The sequence below is a fragment of the Hirundo rustica genome, chromosome 4, assembly GCF_015227805.2.
Source record: "Hirundo rustica isolate bHirRus1 chromosome 4, bHirRus1.pri.v3, whole genome shotgun sequence".
Taxonomy (NCBI): domain Eukaryota; kingdom Metazoa; phylum Chordata; class Aves; order Passeriformes; family Hirundinidae; genus Hirundo; species Hirundo rustica.
The window spans coordinates 26,172,895-26,190,911 of NC_053453.1; the positions used below are offsets into that span (position 1 = coordinate 26,172,895).

At 36.9% G+C, this 18,017-nt stretch overlaps 1 protein-coding gene across 1 annotated transcript in view; it reads right to left on the reverse strand.

Annotated features, from left to right (window-relative positions):
• FOXP2 (forkhead box P2) overlaps window positions 1-18,017 on the reverse strand; it is a 403,711-nt gene that overhangs the window by 283,794 nt on the left and 101,900 nt on the right. Inside the window, 1 exon segment of the mRNA XM_058420110.1 lies at window positions 1,169-1,252. The gene's annotated coding sequence lies outside the window, so the exon portion shown is untranslated.

Below are 18,017 nucleotides of genomic sequence, written 5' to 3' on the forward strand. Positions count from 1 at the left end.
GGAACAGCTTCTTTTTCCTTCCTTCCAGAGACCTCAGTACATTAAGATGGATACACCAACATTATGGTGTATAGATATATCAGATTATCTCATAATACCTTAGCATACACTTGGCATATAATTTGTATTTACGTATTTGTTTCTACTTCCTGGTGTATGTAGAAACAATTTGGCCTAGTTCCTATTATGGTAAGTTTGTTCTATGTTGAAGCCTTTATCTTAAAAACAATCAAGTCCAACTGACCATATTTTGCAATTCATATGTTAAAATGCTACCTAAAAATTTTGAATTTGAAAAGTTCTCAGAATAATCTCAAAATTTTTTTTACATCTGTAGGATATGTAGAATATGAACAACTGCAACACTCAACATACAGATTAATTTTTTTGTTGCAATAGCAACAAACCAAAATAAATGTGACTGCCTTGCTAAGCTCTCATCTTACATTAATTCTCTCAGGATGTCTCTCCTTTTGCAGATGTGTCAAAGTTAAAAAGACCTGCTAGCCACTTGTACATGACTCACTGAAGATAGCTGTGAAGGTCTGGAGCAAAGCAAGGCATTCAGTGCAGCCATGCCAAGGGTCCAGGGACACTACACCCACTGAGAGCTGGTGTCCCAGGCAGGTTCAGATTATTAACACACAGTACAGTGAAACAAGGTGTGAACTCATGGTCCCTGACATCATGGAATTCCTGGTTACCAGAGGAATAAAGATCATCCAGTCAAGAGACTAGGAATATCCAAACTTGTGCACTATTTATTATTGTGTAGCTGCCTTTTAAAATGTTATTTTTTTACAAGAAATGAAGCCTAAAACTATTTTCAAAACAAATTAACTTAATTATCATACTCCTAATACAGCTGATGTAATGAAACTGTACAGTGTAAGTTAATTCCAGAGTTCCAGAGACTTTGGTGAAATAACCATGGTTTCACTTATTTTCATGGCAGAAGCTGAAAAAGCATTTAGGGAAATCCTAAATGAATCAGACAGTCTCTGCTATCTAGTTATAACACAAACAGTCATACATACATACAGTGAATCAGGGAAAGCAGAGACCAGATATTTGAATTTGGATTGGTAAGCAAGAACAGCAATTCCAGAACAAAAGAAAGTTGCAAAAAAAAATCCTCTTCGATTTATGACAAGTGACCTGTACTCACCTACTTCTTCTAAGCCTCAAAAAGAGCTTTTAACTTCAACCTTGAACTGAAGTGATGTCCAAGATCAATTCTAGTACCACCATCCTGACAAAACAGAAAGAAATGTTTACAGCTATTTAGAATCATTTAACAAAACCAACATAGAATCTGGCCTTATCACTCCCTCTAATTTGTTCTCTTAACAAGTAGTAAGCTTAAATGTAGTCCACAAAGAAATGTAATTGTTCACCAAGTTTCTTCCTTGCAGCAGAGTGACAGCTAAGGCATCACTCAAATTCTAGTCTTGTATTTTTATTCTATTTTTATTATTACAGTAGCCAAGGGCAAACAAAAGGAAGGCTTCCCTGAAGTAGTTTGTTTCAGACAGAGAACTGCCCGCTACCAGTAAGTTCACAGGGTCATCTGAAGGAAGGGACAGAAGCTGGAAGACAGCATGCCAATAAAATTTAAATCTATATGTATGTTAGGAAGGACAAAAGGACGAACAGGAAGAAGAAAAAAAAACTGAAGCTGAGACTGGAAGACTGCAATGAAGAGAGAAGGTTGGACAATGCAGAAGAAATAAAGAGCATGCAGATAGAATACTTAAATTACATCTATGCCTGAGTATATTTCTTTTTCCTGAAATCAACTGGCAGAGATAATCCTCCATCTATGCAGGAAGTGGGATAATCCTACATCTTTGTAGCACAGTCACTTATGCTCCAAAACAGAGGGGTTGTATAAAGCTTGTCTAATGGAGGCGGTCAAATAAATGTCTGGGAATCTTCTGGAACAATGTTGGTTTGCAAAGACATTAACTGTGGCAGAGACATGGAAATATGTTCAGGCATTGTTTAACTTACTAATATAGACACAGACTTAAGGCCTGAAACTCTGCTATCTCTGAAGTAGATCCTATCAGCCTCTCAATGGTGTCTCTTGGCAATTCTCTCTTGCTGACAAGGTCAGACAGAAGCAGGCTGAAGAGTAAAATGAATGTAGAGTTTTATAAAGAAAAGACTGCTTTCCCACAGTTTAAGAAAAAAATATGTGTTCCAACTGGCATTATTAATACACACTTTGTTACAAGATGTTTGGACATTTAAAAGAGCTGCAGTTCTAACTTCTTCCTTTGTTTGTAGGGTGTAACAAAACCTGCTGGGAAGGTCGAAGTTCCTAGAAAACTGAAAGCTACCTGGCAGCCTCTGTAGTAGAGCAAGTGAAGAAGGGAGAGCAAAGAATGACAGGCTGGAGGAATAAACACTACATTAAACCCCTGCACAGTAGGACAGCGCTGGGAAATGAGAAGGATATCTTATGAGCTTAATACAAAGCAAAGAAGAGAGGAAAATGTTAAAAACAGGTAAGGATCCTAAGGCAAATACAAGGAAGTGAAGGTGGGTGGCAATTCTTAAAAGTTTTCAGAAAGTAAAATATGTGTCAATGAAACTTTGCTCGATGGTCATGTGGTCACCCTGAATCCACAATGTAAATGTCCAACCAACTGAGCAAAAAGCATTCATCTCACTGACCTATTTCCCATTAAAAGGTTTCAGGTTTGCCTCCAAATAGCTATGCTTCTAACTCTTTGAAGTTTCTTATGCACCTGAATTCTAGACAGAAATACACGTTACAGTTATTTCTTCAACATTACATCTTGTTGACAAATAATATGTAAGCCTCAAATACGAATATTCTGTATTTCTCTTTTTTCCTGTACTCCATTACACCAAAATACTTTCAAATCATCAGTTTTCTTAGCTTGGAGTATATTAAACATCACATATTGCTGCACCTCAGAAATAAAGCCAGGACAATCGTAGTTATTATGTATGAAATCATATCTCAAGACATGACCCATTTTGTTGAGATACAGCCTTTTCAGAAGAAATTTTTCATTGTAGTATTTTTTGGTAATTAGTCTTAATATGAAAACAACCACAATCATTAATCTCAACGATTATAATTTTATCTTTGGGCTATTTCTGTGGTTTTATACTTTTTCAGAAACCAATAAGAAATATTTAAAGTGGTGAGGATGGCACAAAGTAGGAGTGACAGATATGTCACAGATAGAAGGTCTTACCAATTCTCTTTTTAACGGTGCAAATTTTCATCTTTAGAATCTTACTTATTGACTTCTGTTTCATTTATGCTACACTTCAGTGTGGTTTACCTGGCAAAGGCAGCTGACTTCTAAAAAATAATATTACTTCTGTTATTAATATTGATTTGTTTTGATTTTTGTTAGCATCCAAAAACCTGGATCTGAATCATTCCAGTTATTCCAGTTTAACACCAACATTTCTCTACCTTCCACCTGAGCTAGCAGATTCCATCCCTTGGGGCCCAACAGGCAGAGCTTTAATTGTTTACCTATCCCCTACTGACAGTGCTTACAGAAATATGCTTCCATTCTGCAATATCTAACAATTCCATCTGAATTCCATCTGAACTTTAAAAATTTACAAATGCATAGACCTTGTTAACCAAAGCTTTAAAAGCATCCTGAAAGAATCTTAACTGTCATAGTTGTGCCAGAAATCCCTAGAAGATTTAATTCAAAATGAAAGTCAAATTAATTCCTGGATGAAGACTTAGAAACTTGACTTAAATAAATACAATGACCGTGTGCTACAAGCTATTTCTTTAACTCAATCATCTACTTGCTGCAATTGCCTCTTAGCTTATTCCACATTTAGATCACAAATCATTAAGATAAGTTTACCTATTATATGTTTGTATACTCTCCCTAAGACAATATTTTGATTTGAGACTACATGCTCTTATTCTTTATCCTGCCTTACTGGTGTTTTTTAAAATGTGCACCAAAGTGCACTACAGCACTTAAGCACCTCTCGTATTTGACAGATCAAGGTGCCGTGATGCGTCCCCATTTCAGGTAAGCCCTGCTTGTTCAGATTTCTTGTACAGTAAAAATGGTTCAAACTGCATTACTGCTTGAAGCAGGTATTTGTATAAAATATTCTTATGAAGCACTACTCACCAAAGCATGCAAGAAAGTTTAAGATCCTGGCTGAGGGCTATCAATAGTTAGTATTAGGTATGCTTGTTTCGAATCAGATAGATTGAGCCAAAGTCCTAACTGGTTTCTTTAAAGAGACTGGTATTTCAAAGACAAACATTCACTGGTACCTGTAGCTTCCAACTCTCTATCACATAGGACTCACACAAATTAAAAAAACCCTCGTAATTTATAATAGGACTTCTGAGCAAGTCTTAAACTGCGCTGTCAATGGGATGTGTTGAATTTTATTTGAAAACACATCACTTACATACAATCTACAATGTGTATCTTATAAAAGTATGAAAAAGTGTAAATTTGTCTGTCAGACTATGCATTTTTAATTATATTTAAACTACTTCACCACATTAATTTACACTACAGAAAATACAATTTTTGAAGAATACGATATAAATTGCAGAACTGCAAATAGTAAAGAGACACCCTCTTTCTTCCTGATTTCAGGAATTCGCATTTCTGTGATAGAAAGATACTCATAAGGTCATAACCAGATGAGCACTAGTGAATGCCATTATAATTAAAAAGTACATGCAAAATGAAAGTTATGTTTATAATATGTCCAATGTTAAAAGAACCAATGAAAAGACCTTCATACTACCATGACCTCACCAGCTAATTTTTGCATACCATTTTACATTACTACTTAGACAAATGAAGGCTGGGTTACAATATCAGTGGGTCCAAATAGAAGTTCCATGGTGGTGGGAGAAACATGTATTTTTTTTCACATAGCACAGAGAAAATAATGAATTCCTATATGATTCTTGAGCTGTCAAGCTTCCCCAACCACATATTTTCAAAATTTTTCAATGCTCTGTACTTATAAAGGTTCACATTATATTCTATACCACAAAAATTATTCTTGAATCTTTACAACATAGAATTTCCTATGCAAAACACCCATACTCCATTAATCCATAAAACATGTAAATGTGCAAGGAGGTAGGCCAAGGATAATAATAAAATTTACAAAAAAATAGTTTAAAATTTAACGTTAAATGCCCTGGAAATTGCCCAGTGACAGAAAAATGTCCACATGGACTAAATGCATCACGTACTTACAGTATATTCCATCCACTTTGCAACTGATACACAGGTTAAACATAACTCCTCTTGGGGAAGAGGGGCTGGGGGGGGGGAGAGGGCGATGCTTGTCCATTTAGGTCTTACTTGTCCTAAAGATTAATGGGACACTGATTACCTGTACCTCTCAAGGCACACTGGAGAAAATGGAGACAGTACCAATGAATGGGAAGCCTGGAGTGATGGAAAAATCATCCCTCAGCCTTTTCTTCCAAAATATCCAGGCAACATTGTCTGAATAGCTGGATATACAGACTAAACCATCCCTGAGGCAGGTCTAATGTGCTTGACTTGTCCCTACATGATAGTTAACCTGTGTTGACCCTAATCTTATAACTATGCAAGATACCAATATCATATTTATAGAGATTTCTATCCAGTGTGCACAGATACCATACCTTACTTTATCCTCAGGCATGTCTGTCTTCCTTCTGAAAACATGCAATTTATTCAAAGACAACTCAGAGAAAAGCCACTTTCCACTTGTTTAATTTTCTTATAATAAATGGCAACAGTCTACACTAATTGGGGGGGAGGAATACAAACAAAAAATGAAAGCAATTAACTATTCCTAAATAGTTTATTCTACAATGCCACTAACACAACAACACTGTAGTCTTGCAAATTACTTCCAGAATTACGATGTTTAGCTCTCTTTTTCTCCTGTGATGTGATTAGAAGGTATTCAGGAATACGATATATCAGATAGGAATGTAGAACAACTTTAGAAAGTAGTATCTCAGAAGTGCACATATATGGTGATCATCCTGAGTTGTCTAATATATCTAGTTTGCTCCTGTAAGGAGACGTGTGTTTAGATTAATAACCTTGTAATACATAAAGTCGAAATGCACCTGACCCTTCTGCCATGATGCACTATCACAGACTCTCCCACTCACAGAGTGGTTGACAAGTAGCAACTGGCACAAAGAATCTGAATTTAGACTGGGTCACTTAGTACATTAGACAGATGCATCTCCAAAACTTTCAAAAAAGTGATTCTACAACTTGGTTTCCCTAGGTAACCATTTCTGTTGCATAATTATCCTTCTACTGAAAATCTTCTCCCTTATATTGAATCAAAACCTTCACATATGAATCCTGTGCTTACCAACTGTTCCTTCACATGAAGGGCAACCTTCACACCCCTTTTCTGCCTGAGTCCTTTACAGAGCTTACATCCATCCATCATAAATCCCAACCTTCTAGTTGTTCTGCCACTTGGTAATTTATTCCAATGATACCATAATTCTGAATCTGCACACAAAACTGCATAACCTCCTCTTTCTTTTCCACCAACAAGAATCTCGTCCAAATAAATATATTGAAAATTCAACAAAACCAACAACAAAACATAGAAAATTAAAGAGTCACACAACTTTCAGGGAGAAAAAGAAACAGCAAACTGTGTGAAGTCCACACCTACATACAACACAGAATTGAAAACCTAAGACACACACACACCTCGAGCTCCTAAAGACCAAAAGAAAAAAAGACCAAAAACACTATGATCAATAAGACAAACTAACTGGGGGGGGGGGGGGGGAAGTGAAAATAAACCCAAACACAAAACAAGCAAACAAAAAGATGTTCCAAGATAATCTATCTGCACAGCCTCCATCTCCTGCCAAAAATATCACCATAAAAACAGAGACAGGAAATTGTCCCACCAATTGCTGACATCTCCACTAACTGACTGCAGCATCTCTAAGGATGTGTTTACTTCGGCTGAACTGAAGGTAACTCCCTCACCAGCACAGAGCTTCCTTGGGGTTTCCATAGTCCTAACACATCCTCAGTCTGGGCACCTCAAGAACTGCTCACATTGCTGAGAAGGTTGGTTCAATACTGATGTGACCACCACAGTTAGTTACATGTCTGTAAGATGACTGGATCCTTGCAAAGGTCCCTAACCTAAACCTAAAATCTGGCATGACTTCATCAATTGTGTCTTTTGCAAAGAAGACCAGAATTACGTCCTTGATTTCTTCTCAGACACCCTGCCTGGTGGCCTGAGCGATGGGTCTTTCCAGAGGATGCTGATCACACATCTTCATCATCACTTCTTAATTTCTTATTCAGAGCTACATTGGTCTGTGGAGGGGAAATTCTTACATCTAGGCCAGTCCTCCCTACAGGCACAGCAGGTCCTCAGCTATGCTGTATTTTGATATGGACCACTTCTGATTACTGGGCAAACTCAAGGATTCCATTTTGGTTTTTTTCCACTCAGTAGAGAATGACTGCTCACGGTTACCAGATCCATCTGGCAGTTAACAGTCCATTCATGTTAAACAACCTAGAGACTCCCTTTCAGAAATGGCCAAGGTGGATGACATCAAGAAAGACATAGGACACAAATATAACCCAGGCTCTGGACCAACCCCTAAAGACACCTAAGAAACAGAACACCTTTTTAACACTGAAAAATGTCCCTACAAGTATGGCAGATAAGTATTAGGGCTGTTGGATATTTCTGCCTGTCTTGTACAAGCACATGACATATAGGGGTATGACTCAAAGTAAATTTCTAGTCACAGTCAATAACTGTTTTGATGTAGAGTGGAATCTGCGCCCTTGAAGGGGCAACAAAAGCCAAAAAAACCTCTACCCCATTTCAAAGAGCGTCACTGAATAAAAATGAGTAAGCTTGTTACAAGGAAGAAAAGAGAATCGTCTACAAAAGTCACATTTCTACAGGCGGCACAGTGACTGATTAAAGACACCTTTTGCCAGCTCAGAAGAAATGCATACAACCCCTCAAAAAAGACTGAGAAAATCTAGAAAAGGGAGCTGTCATGAAAAAGTGGGATGAAGGAGGTTATTAGAAAGAAAAAGGCATCCTTGTAAAAGCTTCAAGTTGTGTCCAAGTAAGGAAAACAGAAAGGATTGTAATCTTTGGGAGGCTTAAACATAAAACACAATGCAGGGTCAGAGGCCTGCAGGGACCTGCAGCTCCCTACGGGCTGGAGGCCAGAAGTTGTGGGGGCTGTCCGTGGTCAGAGCAGGACCAGGCAGAGCAGCCGTCCAGAGGGTGGCTGGGGGCAGCCCCAGCCCACAGCACACCAGACACCACAGTGGAGACAGGCCAAGGCTGAGATGAGAACCAGGCTTAGTGAGGAGCCCCTCACAGCCAGCCGTGTAGGGGCTTCCACTGAGGCTGGCAGAAAGCAGGGGCCACTAAGAAATTGGCGGTGTATCCACACCAGAGGAGACTGGAGAAGTTACTAGGCCAGATGCCCTCCTCAGAAAAATGCATGAAAGGATCTGTCTTAAACTGAAGGGCCATTAGAGAACATGAGAAAAAAAGACAAATTGAGCTCTAACAGATTATTAGACTGGAGTGTATTCCATCAACAACTCTAAAGGGACTTGAGTATGAAACACCTCAACGTACAATAGAAAAACGCCTGCTTCATATTGTCTGAAAATCAAAGGAAAGTGGCCAATATGAAATCAATCCTAAAAAACTCTTCTTTCCTTCTAGAGAAGGTCCAGAAAGCTACAGATTAGTACACATGGAGTGCACATTAGGCAACTTCCAACAGGCTGCAATAAAGTTTATGTGTACGTCAATAAAAATGACATGTTTAGGAGTCAAAATTCCAGTATGAAAATGGAAGACACGCTTTGCATTATCTCAGATTTTTTGAGAAGTCACTGAGAACGTGGACAAATGAGATCCACTTGTAAGTCATGTATTTCCAAAAATCATTTTACAACTTGCCCAAAGTCTCTCAAAAAAACTTAGCAACATGGGGAGGGGAAGGAAGGGAAAAAAAAAAAAAAAAAAAAAAAAAAAAAAAAAAAAAAGAGTAAGAGTTTTTTGTACTGTGAAAAATTTAAAAGACAGAACACTTGAAATAAGGAGAAATTACATTTTGTAGTATTTACCAGAAGGATATCATAGAATCATTATTAGGGTTGGAAAAGGTCTCCAAGATCACCAAGGCCAACTTTTGTACAAACACTACTTGTGCCAACTAAACCACCGTGCCAACTAAACCATAGCACTAAGTGCTATATCCAGTCATTTCCTGAGCACCTCCAGGGATGGTGACTCCATCACTTCCCTAGACAGCTCATCACAAATCTTGGACATCCTTTCTATGAAAAAATTCCTCTTGATGCTCAACCTGAAACTCCCGTGGTGCAGCTTGAGGCAATTTCCTCTAGTCCTGTCAATGGCTGTCTCGGAAAAGAAGCCAACCTTCATCTGGACACAACCTTGTTTCAGGCAGCTGTTAGGATGGTCAAGCAGTGGAGTAAGTTGCCCAGGGAGGTGCTTGACTCATCGCACCTTTGGGTCTGGTGCTGGGTGATGTGGTTAAGGGGTTACAGTGGATGGTTGTTGGACTGGACAATCTTAAAGATCTCTTCCAAACATTGTCATTCTATGATTCTATGAAATTTGAATTCAGTTTTTGAAAATACAATGTATGCAGGATCCAAACATTGCCTGCAACTTTTGGAAGCTGCCTCACATACCTGCAGAACTTTAATTCAATTCTTCACATTCAGTAGGATTCTGTAGGTGATCCCACACTAAATAGATAGATATCCTCTACAAATATTTTTTAATTACCTTTTGGACAATACTGTTAAAGAAGCAAACCACTTTACCCTAGTGATTTAAACCAAATGGTAAAGTCCAAAGAAAGAGGGATCAAATATTTCATTTTCCTGGGATAATAAAGTGTTCATAAAGAAGCAAAGCTGAAGAGGGATTTTTCACAAGGGTATGTAGTGATAGGTCAAGAGGCAATGGCTTGAAACTGAAACAAGGTAGATTCATATTACATATATGGAAGAAATTCTTAATTGCAAGAGGGGTGAGACAGTGGATCACGTTACCCAGAGACTTTGTGGCTGCCCTGTCCCAGGAAATATTCAAAGCCAGGTTTGATGATACTTCAAGAAACTTGGTCTAGTGATAGGTGTCCCTGTCAATGGCCAGCGGTTGGAACTAGAGGATCTTCAAGGTCCCTTCCAACCCAAACCATTCTAAAATACTATGAAGGGTATATGAATGAATTCGAACCCTTTAACAGATTGAAAAAACTCACCCGTTTTCTAACAAATTAAGACTTCAGGTAATTTAAGAATTTATACTAGTTCTCATTTCTGCATTAACTTTCATAATAAATGACAAAATTCTCCTAACAGCCTCCTGCACTGTATGATGTACACGTTGCTCATGAAACAGAAAACATCTATCTGACACATACAAATCAAAACATAATGGGAATGTAGATAGCTTTTGTATTTTAAAAGCAGTAAATTATCTTGGACATTTATTATTTTTATGCTTATCTTGTGACTTTCTTCAACCCATCAATTTCATATGAATAAAATGACACTCTTAAAAACATCTTCAGGCATACAAACTCATTATAAAACAAATACAGTAAAAATATTGATAAGCTAAACTATGTAGTTTTGCTTTCCAAAATATTAACATACATTTTCTTTTAAAGAGGGATGATTGAAATGCATAGGGTAAGAGAGTTCTAGCAGTTAAGAACCTTACTTCAAAAAAAGTACCATGTGATTACTTTTGCCAGGAATGTCTATTGCTTTGGCTAATGCAGAGCCAACAAATTTTAATTGATGACAATTTACTTTATAGTATCCTGTGGAAATTTCTGTCAGAGACATGGCTGCTTCCAGCCCCTCCAAGCCACCCATTGCAGAGTGGTGCCTCAGAAGTGGTTTAGGAAAGGGCAAAACCACCACAGAGGCAGAGGACTGGTGGGGGGAAAGTGTGAGAAACACCTTGGGAACACCAGTGAAGGTCAGTGAGCAGGAATATAAGCTGGTGCTGCCTGAAGAAAGCGATGCTTTCATTATTTCTAGCTACCAAAATATATTTTAATTGGAAATAAATTGGATCAATGTTTCCCAGGTCAGACCTGTTTTGCCTGTAACAGTAACTGATAAGCAATTTCCAATGTCTTAATCACAACCCATGAACTTTTTGTCATCCTATTTTCTCCCTCCTGTCAAGGATGGAAGCAAGCAAGCAGCTGGCCATAGCCAGCTCCCAACACTGACCTATTGACCCCACAGAATCACAGCACTGGACATTTTCCTAATACTTTGAAGGATGTTCATGTACTATAACATTGGGAAAAGTTACTGCATTTATCCTGGAAACTGATAGCCCTAAAACTGTGAAATTAAGAAAGCAGCAATCTAATGTAAAATTTTCCACTGAGATATATATGGTCCACGATATAACATCCTTCAAAAGTCTTTCCTACAGTACTGCAAAGTACATAACAGCATCCCAAGAAAATAGGTTTTAAAAACTTCTGAATCAAGAAGGTCAGAAGTTACATGCTCATGGCTTGTTTCTGTAAGGAACACAAATATTGCCACAATCGCTGAAACTTGTGGCAATAAAGTCCAAAAAAAGACTGTGTTTCACAGAATTTATCTCAATCCCATTGCAACAAACAGCAATTGATAGACGCAATAAGCCCTTTTAGTAAAAGAAAGAGTCTTTTCTTGTTTCACAAGCAAATTTAACAAAGGAAGTGGGAAATATGTCTGTTCAAACTGAAAGGAAAAATATGATAAACGGTAACAGAAGTCAAGTGCCAAAAGCAAGAGGACAGTAGGAGCAGGCCATGAAATCCAGGAAATCCAGGAAGTGGAAAAGAAGAAAAGAACGGATAGACAAGTGTGTCACTTCCGGATGTTGGGGGGTTGTAAATTTTAACTACACTGGGAGAGCTCTGGGTGCACATGTGACCACATGAAAAGGAAAAATGTTAATTCCAGTAAATTAAAGGAAAAACATTCATTCCAGTAAATTAAAAAGATCAAATAGTTGATATTTAATGGCCTCAGATGATCTGTCACACCACAGCAGATGCACTTCAGATGTTACTCAGCAGTAGCTTTTCCACCTGCCCCTTCTCCTGTGTCTTGTGAATAGATTAACAGGATAAACACAAGCAGCTGAAGAGTTAAGTAATGAAAGCAGAAGAGGGGAAAAACTAACAAAAGACAGATGAAGGAGAAGAAGACAAAAAATTAATGGGAATAATGAAAGAATAAACAGTGGAATTGTTAAAATGTGTGTGAAAACAAGCACCGAAATGTTGTGTCAAAGGTAATGTAAAAGAGATTAAAGTCATGGATTACTGATGTCAAGAAGCATTTATTTAAAAATGTTCCTGCTGCCCTGAACTGTAATACAAAAAGGACCCTTTTGAAAACTGCCTGCCAGCAGTCTTAGAAACGCCTTGTGTTGTGTATTGCCTGTGGGAAATTTAAACTGTCCTTGATTTAAAGCAATTGAAACTTTTCAGTGAAATATAAAAAATAAATTTAATTTCATGTGATGTTACCATTAAACAGTATACTGTAAGAGCTCCTTTCATAAATGTGACTACATGGAAAAAATTTTCAGGGTAGCTCAGGACTGATGTAACTCGGCTACCCCTCAAGAGCAAAATTCTCATTGATTTCAGCAGAACAGTTTTAAAACCAGAACTGAGCACTTTTGAAATTCCTTTTTTTACGGAATCCACAGCTGGTTATAAGGAAAAATAAATATAAAACTGGGATTCTTTTGGCTCATCTGACCCAGCATTCAACTGACTCTACTGATTGGAACAAAACTCGCTGCCTCACACAAATAAACAATATCTGGCCCCTTATTTATTCAAAGTACTTTGTAAGAGTCTTATACTGCAAAGAATAAAAAAATCTATCTCCTCTTGGTAACTCCTCAAACACGTCAGGCTCTACAGAGTTGCCCACAGAGTGTCCAAGGTAATCCCACCTGGGCTTCAGCTGTCACTTCAGAAGGGTGCAGGTCTCCTGTGTCATATCTGACAGATGACCTCTCAGGTTATCTCATATTTGCAGGACACATATTAAACCCCACCCTGTCAAGTATAAAGCTACTGGGATACCATCAGCAGGTTTTACACTATTTTTGCATGGCTTCAGTAGTGGGTAATTATAGCATCATGTAAATCTGTTCAAGTAAATCCTTACATTTGGAAGCTCTAATGTCCAGCCAAAGTATTCCATACTTACCCTTGCTCTTTTTGCATCTCATCCATTTACTTTTAGCATCCATTTACTTTCCTGATGCCAAACATGAGTTATTAAAACTTTAGCCCAACAAATTAATATAAAATACATAATACTAGTTAATACTAATTGAAAAGCAAATACACAAATTTCTCTGATAATTCCAACTTTATTTTTTCATGGGCCAACCAGGTATGGAAACAGAGTTCACTGACACACAGAGAAACATATATATATTTGCAAGATATTTTAATCTCTTTCATTGCTGAAATTCCGCTTCTTCTCTTTCAATCACCAGAATGCAAAATTGAAGGATTTTAATTGGTATTAAGTGTTAATTCCAACACAAGTTTAAGTTTAGTGTTCTACACCTCTATGTTATATGCGAAAAAAAAAAATCAAAGCAACGGATTACTTGAATTGTTTGACTAATTTTGGTGGAAGAGAAAGTACAGTATTGCTGTTTCATTTAACAGCTAAGTTATCAATTCCAAAATTTCCACAGATGTCAGGTATAAACAAATTTTTAACACCTTTCCTTAAAAAAATTCAACCACGTGGAATATATATTTTGTACTGTTTTCATCTTTCTCCAGCCTACTTTGTCATCACTGCTTAGATGGAATGGAAATACCCACCAGCTGCGAATCACATAAAAACTTTGGATGGCAAATACAGCTAATGAATTACTCATTGCTATTTACAGATCAGTAACTTTAGTGTGTATCATATTTACTGAATTCTAAAGTATATTCATGCATCCAAATTGTTTAGGCACAAAATTTTACAAACCCTGACACGAGTCAGAAATGGGAAAAAAGCTCAGGAATTTCTGAGATAAGTTTTGCTGTTATGACTCAACATTTTTCCATTTCTAACTGTCATTACAATTCTGCAATTAGAAAAGCAAACAAATAATATACTGACAAAAATCTGCAGCTGCCAGTATGCTGTTCATGACAGAAATATTCTGCTGTTCATTGAAGTACCAATCATCATCAGATATATTATGGAACCATGTGTAGTCTCTCTAAACAGCAGGCAACTGAAAGATATATGGAGAAGATGTAACAAACCAACTTACTGTAAGTTAGAAGAAATAATAAAGTTGCTGTAACACAAAGAGAAGCAACTAATCTAGTGTAATTAGAATTTTTGAATACATATTTTCCACCAGGGTATTCGGCAGTGAATCCACAAGTGCCCTCTGGGCAGTGCATAACCATAAACAGGAACTCAGGATGAGCCTTCAGTGAAACCTTTGCCTCCAGGACATGTAGCTGAGATTGGAGGAGTAGTGGAGATTCACCACTCTGCGAGAGGGCAGGATGGGGCTTCTCTCAGCAATAGGTATCTGTGATCTTCTCACAAAAATGCAACAGCTAACTAAAAAACTGTCATCATGTCATAACAAAATATATGACAGTACCAGTATGCCAGATGCATCAAGTAACTCAAATTTGATGGTATGATCAAATTCCTAATGAAAGCAGAACTTTACCTCTTTTTAAAAATATATTTATAAACTTCAGTAACAGAGAACAGAGAAAGATCAACTAACCATTTGAATCATGGTGAGCCAAGTGGCTGCTGCTTCTCACCAGGCACAGATCACCTGGCTTCACGCTAAGAACACAGCCCGACTGCAACATTTTCTGTAACACCAATATCTTTTGCTGTTTTACACAAAGATATTTATTTCGTGGACTCCTGTAGCATTCACTATGTTATTACGACAACTTTTCCCCGCTGCAGATCAAAGAGTAGCAGTAAGAGCTATGATTCTAGGAAAGGTAAATATGTGTAAGAGACCAGGACTACTCTTGTCATTATGGGATTAGCAACACGAAACTACAAACACCTCATCCAACTCTTCCTAGAGTTGTATCCCTAGAACTGCTGGCTAGGTAGGAGTACAGTAAATTTCATTGTACCTATGGCATAAAGAGGGAATGAGAAAAGAACAATGAATATTAACCTCTTTTAAGATACAAGATGTATCTTAACAGTAGTTGTAGCAATAGTTGTCCTGCTGCCTTTGAGAAGTGAAAGGGTTATGCAGAGAATGATCCCTCTCCACCCCTTCCCCCCAAAAAAAAGAAAGGTAACACACTGGACACCATCCTCAGCTTCCTCTCTCTGGTTCTGAGAACTGTGTCCTGAAAAAGGCCACATTCTCAGAGATAAGCACTAGAAAGCTGAACATAGATATAGTCTCTGGTTTTGATGTATTTGCAGCTATTTTAGAGCCCAACTAACTCTTTTGGCAAAGTAAAGATCTTGCTTTGCTTTCTTTCTTGCTGAAGAACATTAGTATGGTGTTCCTTATGATGCACTGAGGTTTGCACTAAACAGAATCACAGATTCTATACATTGCTCAAGCTCCAAAAGAACAAATTTCTCATCAACAACCAAGACCCTGAGCTCGGAGTCACTCCAAGGGTGTTTTTTTAAGCATTTTAATGATGTAAATCAAACTGGCAGGAATGGCAAAGGATTTGTGAAAATATCTCTGCTGCAGATACCTTTTGGATCATTACATTGTATCAGAGAAGATAACCTTAATAAGGTATATCTGAGAGCATTCCCATTTAAAACTGAAGACCCACTTTTCCTATACGCTATACAAACAGCAGGAACACAATTTCCCAGAGACAGAGGCTGAAGGAAACAAAACCAGAAGAAAGATAGAAGCAAGGATAAAATACGGTATCAGCCAGCAATCAGAATGCACATCATTATTTCTTACTAAGAGTTAATTTCCTTATATGCTTGCTTTAGTCTTGAAAGAAAAAAAAAAAAAAAATGCATTTAATTGAAATTGTCAGGAGCTTTTTCAATATCCCTTTTTTATAAATCAAATAAATTGTCTTTATATGGATATATTTGACATTTCCTTTCCAATTTTTCTTGTTACTATTGTAACAACAGTAAAAGCATAGTGAGCAGTACTTACATTCAACTTTCTCCTGTTTCAGTTCTGTAACCATCAGTTATTATAATCCTTCCCCATTGAAATACTGTTACAATATTTATGTATTTCTTTTATAGAGTTCTTACTGTTGCTTCCTCTAATTGTTTATCAAAGTACTTATATTTGAAAATATGGAAAAGAACAACTAAAGCTTGTCAAAAAAATCTAGAGTATTTCTGCTAAAATGCATACATTCTGTGATTTTTATATTTCCCCCATATTCTATTATTTCCTATGATATTGAACATTATGTTTTAAAATATTCCATTTATACAACACTCTTACCCTACAATTTAAGCTATTGCAAGAACCAGCATAACCACAAACACAAATCAAGAGTGATAAATGCTGCATTCATCCATGAACAAACAGTATTTGCTACTACACTTGTGGGGTTTTTTCTGCTATTTTTAATGATGATAAAATTGAAAAAAATAAATATATATGTAATACCTGAATATACTACATACCACCAAGCTCTTCAGTTTTGCATATTTTCATGGTTGAAGAATAAACTCCAGAAAATACTAACCACCCACAGAGATCACCTTGACATGCTTTTGCTGCAGAAAATAGAACATTATAAAAACTACTGAAGCCTGAAGCATACTCAAAACATCACATCCTATTTGTAAAATGCACAGAAAGAATAATGGGATCAGTAAAAACATTTAAAAAGTAATGTGTTATATTCAGTTTTATAAGACTTCTCAAAAAACAGGCATACCTATTTTTAACATGATCAGATTAAGCTGAATATAACTGCTGGATAAACCCTTCTTAGTTTTACTCAAACAATCTCCAAGACATTAAGGAGTAACATTAACCCATATGCACAAAAATATGTATGCCTCATATGAAGACCAGAGGACAAGCTACTGGAAAACCAATGCCTTTGCATGAAAAATGGGCAGTCACACCAGAATTTCCTAAATCCATATTTGAAAGGAATCTAGTATAAAATTTTAACACACTTTGAAGGAAAGTAACATTTATCAATCTAAAAATTACAATGAACCTCCAATTATGACTGTTCTTGACTTCAGAGAAATCAGTGTCAAGGTTCAGGATGTACTTCTTCCTCACAGGTTCATGCAAACTGCCACAGAACTTCTGGCAATAAATTAAATCCAGCTATGATTTTAAATAATTTTTAAAGGAATTGCAAAGAAAAATATCACATCATAAATATGGTAGTGAAAATTTACCTTAATGGCTCAAGAGAGCCCTTCCACACTAAGTTCTGAGGGCAATACAGAAAATCACACAAATTTATTCTGAATATTAGCACATATACAGAAAGGATAAAGTAATACAATTAGAATGAGGACAAATAATACAACACTGTTTCATAAAAAGTTTAATATCCAAAGATCCTTCATTTTTCATTAATTGTTCTCCATTCCATATTGAAAAGGGAAAATATGCATTATTAAAGTGCACTGCATGTTCTACTAAACCTATTGAAACTCTTATTTACTCTGAGTGCTCAATGAAGAGGGCAACACAAAATAAGGAATTACATCTGTGTCCTGGTTTAGGATGAAATCTGTGAAGAAAAAAAAATGCTATATATACTCAGTCATGTGTCTCTTAAAGGAAATATTGGACAAGAAGGAAAGCACTACCTATTCTTCTAGCAGGAAATGCAATTGCAGCACATAAGGGAAAGACTCACTAATTCTTGTAGTGAATTCACTGGCAAGACAGCA